Source organism: Rosa rugosa, chromosome 1 (genome assembly GCF_958449725.1).
Source record: "Rosa rugosa chromosome 1, drRosRugo1.1, whole genome shotgun sequence".
Lineage (NCBI taxonomy): Eukaryota > Viridiplantae > Streptophyta > Magnoliopsida > Rosales > Rosaceae > Rosa > Rosa rugosa.
In genome coordinates, this window is record NC_084820.1 from 43,886,358 (window position 1) to 43,896,097 (window position 9,740).

General features: G+C 36.9%; 1 long non-coding RNA gene across 4 annotated transcripts; it reads left to right on the forward strand.

Annotated features, from left to right (window-relative positions):
- Positions 1–1,822: 1,822 nt before the first annotated feature.
- LOC133738241 (uncharacterized) lies at positions 1,823–5,836 on the forward strand. 4 transcript variants are annotated; one of them, XR_009860037.1, is made up of 9 exons: positions 1,823–2,155; positions 2,246–2,441; positions 2,725–2,772; positions 3,427–3,472; positions 4,515–4,619; positions 4,710–4,802; positions 4,891–4,983; positions 5,141–5,181; positions 5,386–5,836. It is a non-coding gene; the product is annotated as an uncharacterized LOC133738241 (long non-coding RNA). The 4 variants fall into 4 exon arrangements; XR_009860038.1 differs by having other exon boundaries at positions 2,251–2,441; XR_009860040.1 differs by having other exon boundaries at positions 2,365–2,441.
- The last annotated feature ends 3,904 nt before the right edge of the window (positions 5,837–9,740 follow it).

Here is a 9,740-nt window from a genome sequence, read left to right on the forward strand (position 1 = left end):
GTCGCGGGAATCGAGAGAACCAGTCGGGTCCGCCGCCGCCGATTTTCGCCTCCTTCATGCGCCGTCGTGGAGGAGAATTGTCGTTAGAGGCCACCGTAGGGAGGACCGGAACGAGGAGAGGAAGAATTCTGTGCCGGTGCCTTCACCTGGGTTCGTTGGAGATCGGAGAAAAGATCGGGTCTTCAATCCGGGTTCGGGTTGGGTTTACTAGAAAAGTGAGAGAGAATTAAAATCTGGAATTTGCCCAAAAAGGAAGGTTTCGAATTTTGTGAAGATATTTCCGAAAATTTCCTATTTATACTAAAATTTATGAAAATGGAAATAACTTCCACTGACCATAACTTTCACATACAAACTCCGATTTTCACGTGCTGCATATCCACGAACTTGTATCGACGTGCTCTACGACTTTCGTGAAAGAAGTTTTCGGAGAAACCCAACGAATAAAAAGTCCACACTTTGACCCCTCGAAAATAAGTCATTTCAAGAATTTATTCGTCCGAAACACTTTCACTCCACCCCTGAACCATGTAAACGTACTAACATCCTATTTAATAGTTTCCGAAAAATCATCATAAATAAACACTGTGTCAAAAAATGCTTCATACCATACCCCTCAGACGACAGAAGACGTTTTTTCTGTTGTCTGATTTTTTTGAAAGTCTTCAGACAACAGATTTAATTATTTATGTCGTCTACATGGTATCAAAATCAACACCAATTCAACTTTTTCAAGTTTGTTATAATTTAGAAAATTCAGACAACAGATTCTGTTGTCTGAGTAAATGGAAAAGTTATTTCTCCTTGTGTGGACAAAAACAGTTTTTTGGCCTAACTACAAGTCCCTCTTCTTCTGACCTAGACCCCGCGTTCCACCACTTGGTGGAAAAATGAAAAAGCTCACCGTCTTCGTTCATTCTTAGTTTTCCCTCGCCCGACCAAGCAGCTCCTCTTCTTTGCTGCTCTTCCTCCATCACTGCTCTCTCGTATCGGTCTACAAAGTACAAACCAACAACCAAAGCAGCCTCTCACCCCGTGCTTTCCCGTACCCAGTGAAAAAATCAAAACATCTCTTTTTTACCTCGCGCTCTCCTGACCTAGAGCAACTAGAGCTAGCTATCAGATCGATTCATTCCTCTCATCTCAAAACCATGAGAGGTTCTTCTTCCCCAGAAGAGACGGAAGCTAGAGACGCACCGCCTAAGTTAGGTTTTGGACACAAAAGATTCTTCTTCAACCTCTCCTCCAGCTAACTTGGGTTTTGGTTGAGTTCTTCAATTTCACGAACGATTCCGAAGTATTGATTCACTATTGTTGGATGGTAAGCCTCTTTCTCCGAAGTATTGATTTGTTTTGGGTTTTAGGGTTCTCTTGGGATATTGATTTGGGTGTTTTTGCTAATGTCCTTTGCAATTAGGTTTGGGTGTTTGGGCTTCTATCGATTTAGAGATGTGGGTGACTGAAATAGAGTTGAGTCTTACTCTAATTTAGGAATTTGCTGCTGGGTTTATGGATTTGGGGATGGTTTGTTCTTCAAATCGATTTGGTTGTTATTTGGGTTCAGGGATTTGGGGATGGTTTGTTCTTGAAGTCAATTTAGGTGTTATTTGGCTTTAGATTTACTGCTGGGTTTATAATTTATATAAACCTTCTTCTTTTTATTTTCCAACTTCAGTTCATCATCCAAAGTAACTTGCAATCACTACTACAGAAAACCATTTTGGGGACACCCACTAATTTTTTTAAGGACGTTTTTTTACACTCGATGTCCTTGTATATATGTTACGACGTCAACAGCACTACAAAAGAAAAAACAGGAGATGTTGCGCGAGGGCAAAGGCGTCTATACTTCCTCAGAGGTTTGCTAGACATTCGATCCACTCCATGCGCATTCTATTTTCCCCAAAATTGCTTTGGGCATTTTCGTGTTCCCTCTCAGATGCAAACCCTTCTGTTTCACCTACCCTCAGTTTCATTATCAAATTTTCACTTGGTCCTATCAATAAGCAATTTTCTACTCTTTCCACCTCGGTGCATCGACCATCACTGTTCTCTCATCACTCAGCAAAGCCCTAATCTTCTTCCCTGCCATCTAAAATCCGGAGTCTAATAGCTGAGGAGTGGAATCCTTAGTCAATCAAAGATAAAAATTCAGGTGGAGTTTATGTTTTGAATTGGTTTTTGTGTAAATTTCTTTCTTGTTGATGATTTCAGATCACTAGATCTTAATCTATCTCTAAGTCAGTTAAGGTTTCAAAGAACACTCGAAGATAGTTTCCCTCTCTCTTTCTCTCTCTCACATGACCGATCTCATCTTTACCCAAGACTCAATTGGTCTCTGCTGTGGTTCTTCGTCTCGCTTAGATTGATAGTGAGGGAGGTTGTTGATCGGCATAGACAGGTCTCAATTTCCATTTGTTTCCAGCTTGGAGGCATAAAAGGTAACTGCTTGATGTTAATTTTTGGGTCAATTTTGTTGGGTACGGTTTTTTGGGATTATTCGATTAAGGGTTTTGTGTAAAATTTCATCAGCATGAGCTTTGTTTCTCAGATTGTATCTGAATTGCAAAGCTCTGATTTTTGGTGTGGGTGGAGGCTTTTAATTAGTTTTGTTCTTCCTTCTTTCTTTTGTTAAAGGATCACCGAATTTCATATATATATATATATAGATCTGTATCTACGAATCCGTCATGAGTAATTTTTTTTTGCTTTCTGTCCATGCAGAATTAGAGTCAAGGGGAAGAGTAACATTTGGGTCTAGGTTTTGACCAGGTAGCAACTATACTTATCTAATTGGGTGTGATTTTTTTTTTCCTTCTGTTCTTGCAGAACTGGACAATAACTTTATAGGATTGTGGTGCTCTTTTGTAACAATATCTCTCTATTTGAAGTTATGATGAAATTCAGCTTTGTTTTTTATTCTCTGCCACTGGATTTCAGTTATATTGAGCTATTGGATTTTGTGTTTTATCGTTGTTGTGATTGTCGGAGGTTTGGTTAGAAGCTGAGTTCTTTATTTTTCGTGCGGTTTGAGTCTTGGTCTCTTTGCGTCCGGTATGATTTTTTGTTTTCGAAGAATAACTTGAATTCACTGACAGTGGAGGAGGTAATATCTTCGATGTATTGAAGTCATTGAATTTAGCTCCTTTCGATCTGACTTAATGGAAGCCTATCTCAAACTAAGGGGCAGAAAAAAGAGATGCATTCTTGCCATAGCTGCATTTTGGATATTTCTGCTCAAGTTTGTGATCACCTTTGAATTATGCATCAATTGTTTTGAACCAAAGAACATGCACGGATGTGATGTAGTTTGCATAAAATCTTATTTGCGTGTCTCCTAGACTACAATGCCTAGTACAAATCAAAAAGAAAAAAAAAAGCTAATATGTAACTCATACTCTTTGCTTCTTATTTTGTCTCAAGCAGTGTAAACTTCACCAAGAGTGCTGCAACGTAGAATGCCAAATTTGAGGTAATCCCTTTGTCTCCATTACCCATTAGGTACTTGCTAATTAATTCTCTTGCTTGATGTGGGTTTATATCTGAATTTGTTTAATTTTGTTTTTACTTTGTGTTTCTATGAATGTGAACGACTTACAGATGAAAAAAGAGTGAACAGCAATTGATGTGAATTTGAAAGGAATGAAGATTAGAATTTGCTAAAAACAGTGCATGTTATGAATTATATGATTGTCATTATAACAAAGTATTTGTTTATTTACAGGTGCACTACATGACATTCTGTGAATGTTATATAAGTTGAAATCAGTTTTGTAGATGAAAAACCTAAATTCAGTTTTATCCAGTTCTATCACTCATATTCCCGCAGCATCGCGCGGGTGCACTTTCTAGTTTAAATATGCATGTTTAGTTGCAATTGGTACCTTGGCAGCTGTCATCATCTTCATGTTTTGGTTTTGTATATTGCATTAAACTTGAAAATTTAGATCATTGGAGTCAGCTTGTGGAGAGGTATTGGAAGCTTGTGGTTGAAAACAGACTTAGAAAGTAATTAAGTCTTTCTTTCCTTCTTTTCTTCTCAGTTCTCCTATATGTACTGAATTATACTTTTTAATTGTTATGCAGTTGTGCTACTCCTTTTCATTTGCATCATACTCACCAGTTCCGGTTCCTTTTTATGTCATAAAAATGGGTGACAAGAATGCTTTGGCTCTTTCTTCTCTCCCAATAGACATGTTGTTCTCATCTCATCAGTTTAAAGTCACTCAATTTCGTAGAATTAAAGATACAAGTTGCAATTTTAGTTGGAGAAAAAAAAAATTCTTTATAGTTTCTCAAGTTATAATTTACAGTAGTCATATTAAGTATACCCACCCAGATGCAAACTAGTCATTATTGCTGAGGAAATCATATAACTCTAGTCAGTCCCTTCTAAAGCCACTTTTTTTTCTTTTCTTCTTTTCTGAAGCATCTCTAAAGAAATTAAAACTTATATATCCTTATTTATGCATATCCAATATTATCCATCATTGACCAAACTTCTTTTTCATTAGTTAACTGAAACAGGTGGTTACATGGACCACTGAAGCTATGTGACGCACCAGGAATAAGAGGTGCCTACGGGTGTATGTCAATAAGGATATAGGCATTGAAAAAGGGTAAAGCTATGTGACACCTCCCACTCTCTTATATGACAACCTTCTCAGCTTTATCAATCTAATTACTCCCTATATATGTTGTATCTGCAGGAACATTTACAATCATTTTGTAAGTGATGCAACTGGAGGAGCAACTGTTATGCAAACAGAGATAGGTACTCCAGCTGATCCCTTCCCAGCAAGGTTTGTTTACTTATTTCTTTTAAAATAATGCACAGATATAAGGTGCAATACTTTTCACTAATTTAATTCAATACCCTCTCTCTACCAGCATTGCATGATTGGTTCTTAGAGAAAGTGAAAAAGGTTGTTTCTTGCTCTTGTGTTGTTGTAAAAGTGTCACAAGGCACTGTGATTGCTAGAGGTATAAGTTCATCTCTCTTCTTCCTCGTCTGGCTCAGCCGGCGATAAAAAAAGATAGAAATTTTCAAATGAGACTTTGCTTGGATTAAATTCCAACTTTGAAGTGCTCTGTTGAATTTCATTCTAATATCCTTTTGCCATTTTACTTTCCTCTGCAGGTCCATGTGGAACTGTATACCATGGTCTGTGGGATGGATCAGTATGTTATCTTGTTCTTTCTCTAGTTAACTTCAAATTTAAGTGGATGTGCTATTGTGCTACGACCCTTTTTCCAGTACATGATGTTTTCAATTAGTCAATGAAGAAAAAAAGTAGAGTTCAAATTTCAATTTATCCAGAAAAGAATGCTTCTAAACTGCCTTGCTATACATTAATATAGTGTTTTTATGCTATTGTAATGTAGGTACTTCTACGCATCAATGTTAGCTTCATGAGTATTAAAAACTAAAAAGGCCTTAAGGAAATTGCAAAAGAATGCTCAAAAGAAGAGAAGGCATCATGATGTGGTTCGAGCTGAATGGGCAAATCATGTTATACAGTTTGAATTTTGGTTCTGTTTAAGGTAGATGAGTAGCACTTTGAACTATTTTTGTGCATTCATATATAACTGATGGAAAGTGTTGATGAACTTAAATTATGCATGCAGTTGCTCTGTCTAGCTACTCTTTCTTTACCTTATAGGTTTTTGACTTGGTGCACTAGGTAAATGATCGAGATAAGATGGTTTTTTGGTTCTCTTGATCATAATGTAACTGTTGGCTAGGTTTAGAGTTGGAACTATGGATTGTATTTTGGATGATGTTGATGCAATTAATGAAACGAAGCCATCATTTTCAATGCTGATTTTAGTCCAATTTTATGGTTTTGATGATTGTAAATGACTGATGTTAAAATGGTTGAAAGGCAACAGATATATGCAGGTTTATGTTGTATCAAGAAAACACAGCACAATTTATGTTGTATCAAGAAAATAGAAACAACATAAACAAATGATCATATGTTGTTTCTACCAAGTTCAAACAACAGAAAAGTAGAGTTCAAAGAGCTCTCAGACAACAGAAGTAGGTGATTGATTTCTACCACGTTCAAACAACAGAAAAGTAGAGTTCAAATAGCTCTCAGGCAACAGAAGTAGGTGTTGATATGTTGTTTCTACCACGTTCAAACAACAGAAAAGTAGGGTTCAAAGAGCTCTCAGACAACAGAAGTAGGTGGTTGATATGTTGTTTCTACCAACTTCAAACAACAGAATTATGTTGTTGCATATGAAATCAGTCAACATATAACTGTCATTGTTCTTCAAATCAGACGACAGAAACATCAGCTAAGCTTAATATTGGTTCAATCAAACGACAGAAACAACAAAAACTCTGTCATCTTACATTAACTACATCGACAGTTATTTTTTGAATCCGTTGATGAAGTGAATTTCCAACAACATTAATATGTAGTGGTATGGTGTTTCAGACGACAGATAGACTCCGATTCTTCAATATTAGGTACTTCAGACGACAGTACCTTAAACTGAATCTGTCGTCTGAATGCATTATCAACGACGGAGAATATCTGTCGTCTGAATGGCTTAGAGACGGCAGCCACTTAGACAACAGATTTTTACTTCATCAGACGACAGATATGGTCTGTCGTCTGAAGCATTTTTTGGCATAGTGAAATGATGAATTTTCGGGGTATTACATTAGTAACTTTAGTATCTCAAGTTTAAAAAATATCACATTAGTACATGATGTTCTTACCCCGACCCAACATAAGTACCTGAAACCGTTAATTCGTTACAGTGTCTAACAGGTGACATATATTGAAGGGCAATTTTCTCTTTTCATATTTTAATCCATTAATTTTTTTTTTTCCTGCATTTTCTTTCTCTCAATAATTGGACTCTTCTTTTTCCATTGGTCAACATAAGTATCTTCTTCATCATCATCTACTGGAGATGGTGCTGCAGGTTTAATGTCTGTGACTGCACCGCACTTGATCTTTCGTGTTGGGACGTTGAATGGTGGTTTGTGCAACCGGGACTAGTTTGAGTGGCTGTGGTTGTGGTTGTGCACTACCCACCTTCAACAAAATCGCCGCGGCCCTCAACGTCATCCAAAGTCGACGAATCCATTTACATGATCCGATCAGGCTTCCTCACCACATCCACATTCTCAAATGAATTCACCGCCAGAAAACAAAATATGAGACTAACAACGAAATAGGTTGGAACAAAACCCAGAAAACAAAATAATGAAAACAAAGAAATTTGAAGTTTATATATTGATTTCGTTTTTGATTTTGCATTTTCTTTTCCGATCTTCCAAATAGAAATGGAAAATCCCGATCAAATGAGAGAAAGAGGCAATGGATCATATCAGAGAGAGGAAGAGAGATAGATCAAATACAAAACTCCACAAAAGGAGTGGAACAATACTGAAGACATTGTCTTTTCCTCACTGCACAAAATTCCCATAAATATATATATATACACACACACACACACACACACACACTGTTTAGTGAAAAAACAATGAACTGAAGAAGTCTCAGTTATGGATTTGAAACCTATAAAGAAAGTTGGTCAATCAGGCCTCTCTTTCTTCATAATCTTCTTTGTCTCCAAAATGCTATCTCTTTCACCTCTCCACCCATTCCCTCCAAAACTCGTTCTTACTCTCTGTAGAATCGCTCTCTCTTCTTCAACCCCCAAAGCCTCAACCTTTACACCCAAAGTCCTAACCTTTCCACAACCCTAATTCGCCGTTCTTCCCTTAAAATCAATTCTAAATGACGCTCTGCCTCATCGTTTCGTTCTTCTCCGACCCACATGATCTCTACGAGCAACACTCCCAAGACTCCTCTTCCCCTTTGTACCTTCATCATCTCCTCCTCCTCTCGTTTCAATTAGTTATGGTAAAGAGAATATGAATATGAGGATATATGCCTGGAATTTTTTTTTTTTTTTTTTTCAGTTTTAGGGAGAATGGGGAGTAGTTACAGAGAAAAAATGGAGGGTGATAGGTGATAGAATTTGGTTTATATATGTGAGTCATAACTAGACTCATGTAAACACTAATGTTTAACCCTTAGATTGAGTTGTGGTGATGTGGCAGCACCCTATGCAAATTATAGCAGATCATAGCAACTAAAACAATAACAGAGAATCTGGATCCCTGGAAGGGACAAAATTGCGCTTCAATATATGTCACCCGTCAAACGCCATAACGGAGTTAACAGTTTCAGGTACTTATGTTAGGTCGGGGTAAGAACATCAGGTACTAATGTGATATTTTTTAAACTTGAGATACCAAAATTACTAATGCACCAAAGGCCAGACACTGTTTGCATTTTTTTTCCCTTATAATCATGAATGGTTCAGGTTGGACAGACTTGGTTCGTCCATTGATTTAATTTAGTTTGATACTTTAACGATCATCAATTCGGCTGAAAATTTACATAAGTTATCTATACATTAGGATCTAAAAACTGAACAGTCGAGATACCGAAATGTGATCGAAAAGTGATTCCTACGAGGGATCCATTAAAATAACAAAAAAAAAGGATTCCTTAGTGGAAGGGTCATACACACACACACACACACACACCACACACACAATACGTGCATGCGATGATTGACATGATTTCAATATGGAGGTTTGGAAAATCAAAACTGAAAATGCAATACATGTAGAACTGTAAATGGACCGGATATTGATTCGGATCCGCTTCGAATCCGTGGTTATTGGATAGGTTTGAATTGAAAATTTGATCCGTTAATCCGTTTACTTAACGGATCAAACACGAATTTAGGTTGATCCGATCTGTTAATAATCTAGTCCGTTTTCATAATAATAAAAATATTATTTTGTATTAATATATCATTATTTAATATATATATATATATATATATATATATATATATATATATATAAAATATGAAGAATACTTTGAAAATTTAGTATTTTGGTTACCTTAGTTTATCGTTCTAGGGAATATTTTGATAATGTAATTTAACTTTTGGCGATACATTTCAAGACAACATGAAATGTATCGCTCGGCTTATATGGATGGATTTGGATCTTGAAATTTACAATGAAGCCCGGCTCGAATCGGCTCGTCATTATGTAAAAATGTTGTAACGCCTGGCCCGGCCTGGTCCAAGCCCACTACAAATGGGCCGGGATCGGCCCGTTGACGACCACTAGCCATAAGTTTGCTAGCAAAGATCACTTCTAAGAGAAGTAACTTGACAACAATAATTCTCCCGAGATCCCAAATGTGAAACCCTGAGGAATAAAGACCCTTCAGAATCCAAGGTTTGGCACAAACCCAATAGCACCTTAGCCTGCTAAGGTCACCCAATTGGTTTAATCAGCCTAATAGATCGGGCCACCCAATGGTGCAGGACCATCTACACACTTCTATGCATGCCTGAAAGAAATCTTCTTCTTCTTCTTCTTCTCTCTCTCTCTCTCTCTCTCTCTCTCTATATATATATATATATATATATATATATATATATATATAAACTTTTCTAGTGAGGGATCTCATTTTTTATCCATTTTAAGGGATCACTTGTGGGACCCTCTTTCTTTATCACATATCAACATTTCGACCATTTGATCAGTTTTTAGATCCCTATGAGTAAATCACTTATACTAATTGATGATCGTTGAGGTACCGAACTAGATCAAATCAATAGACGAACCGAATCTGTCCAACCTGAACCCTTTATGTTTAGAAATGTAAATCAAGATTATG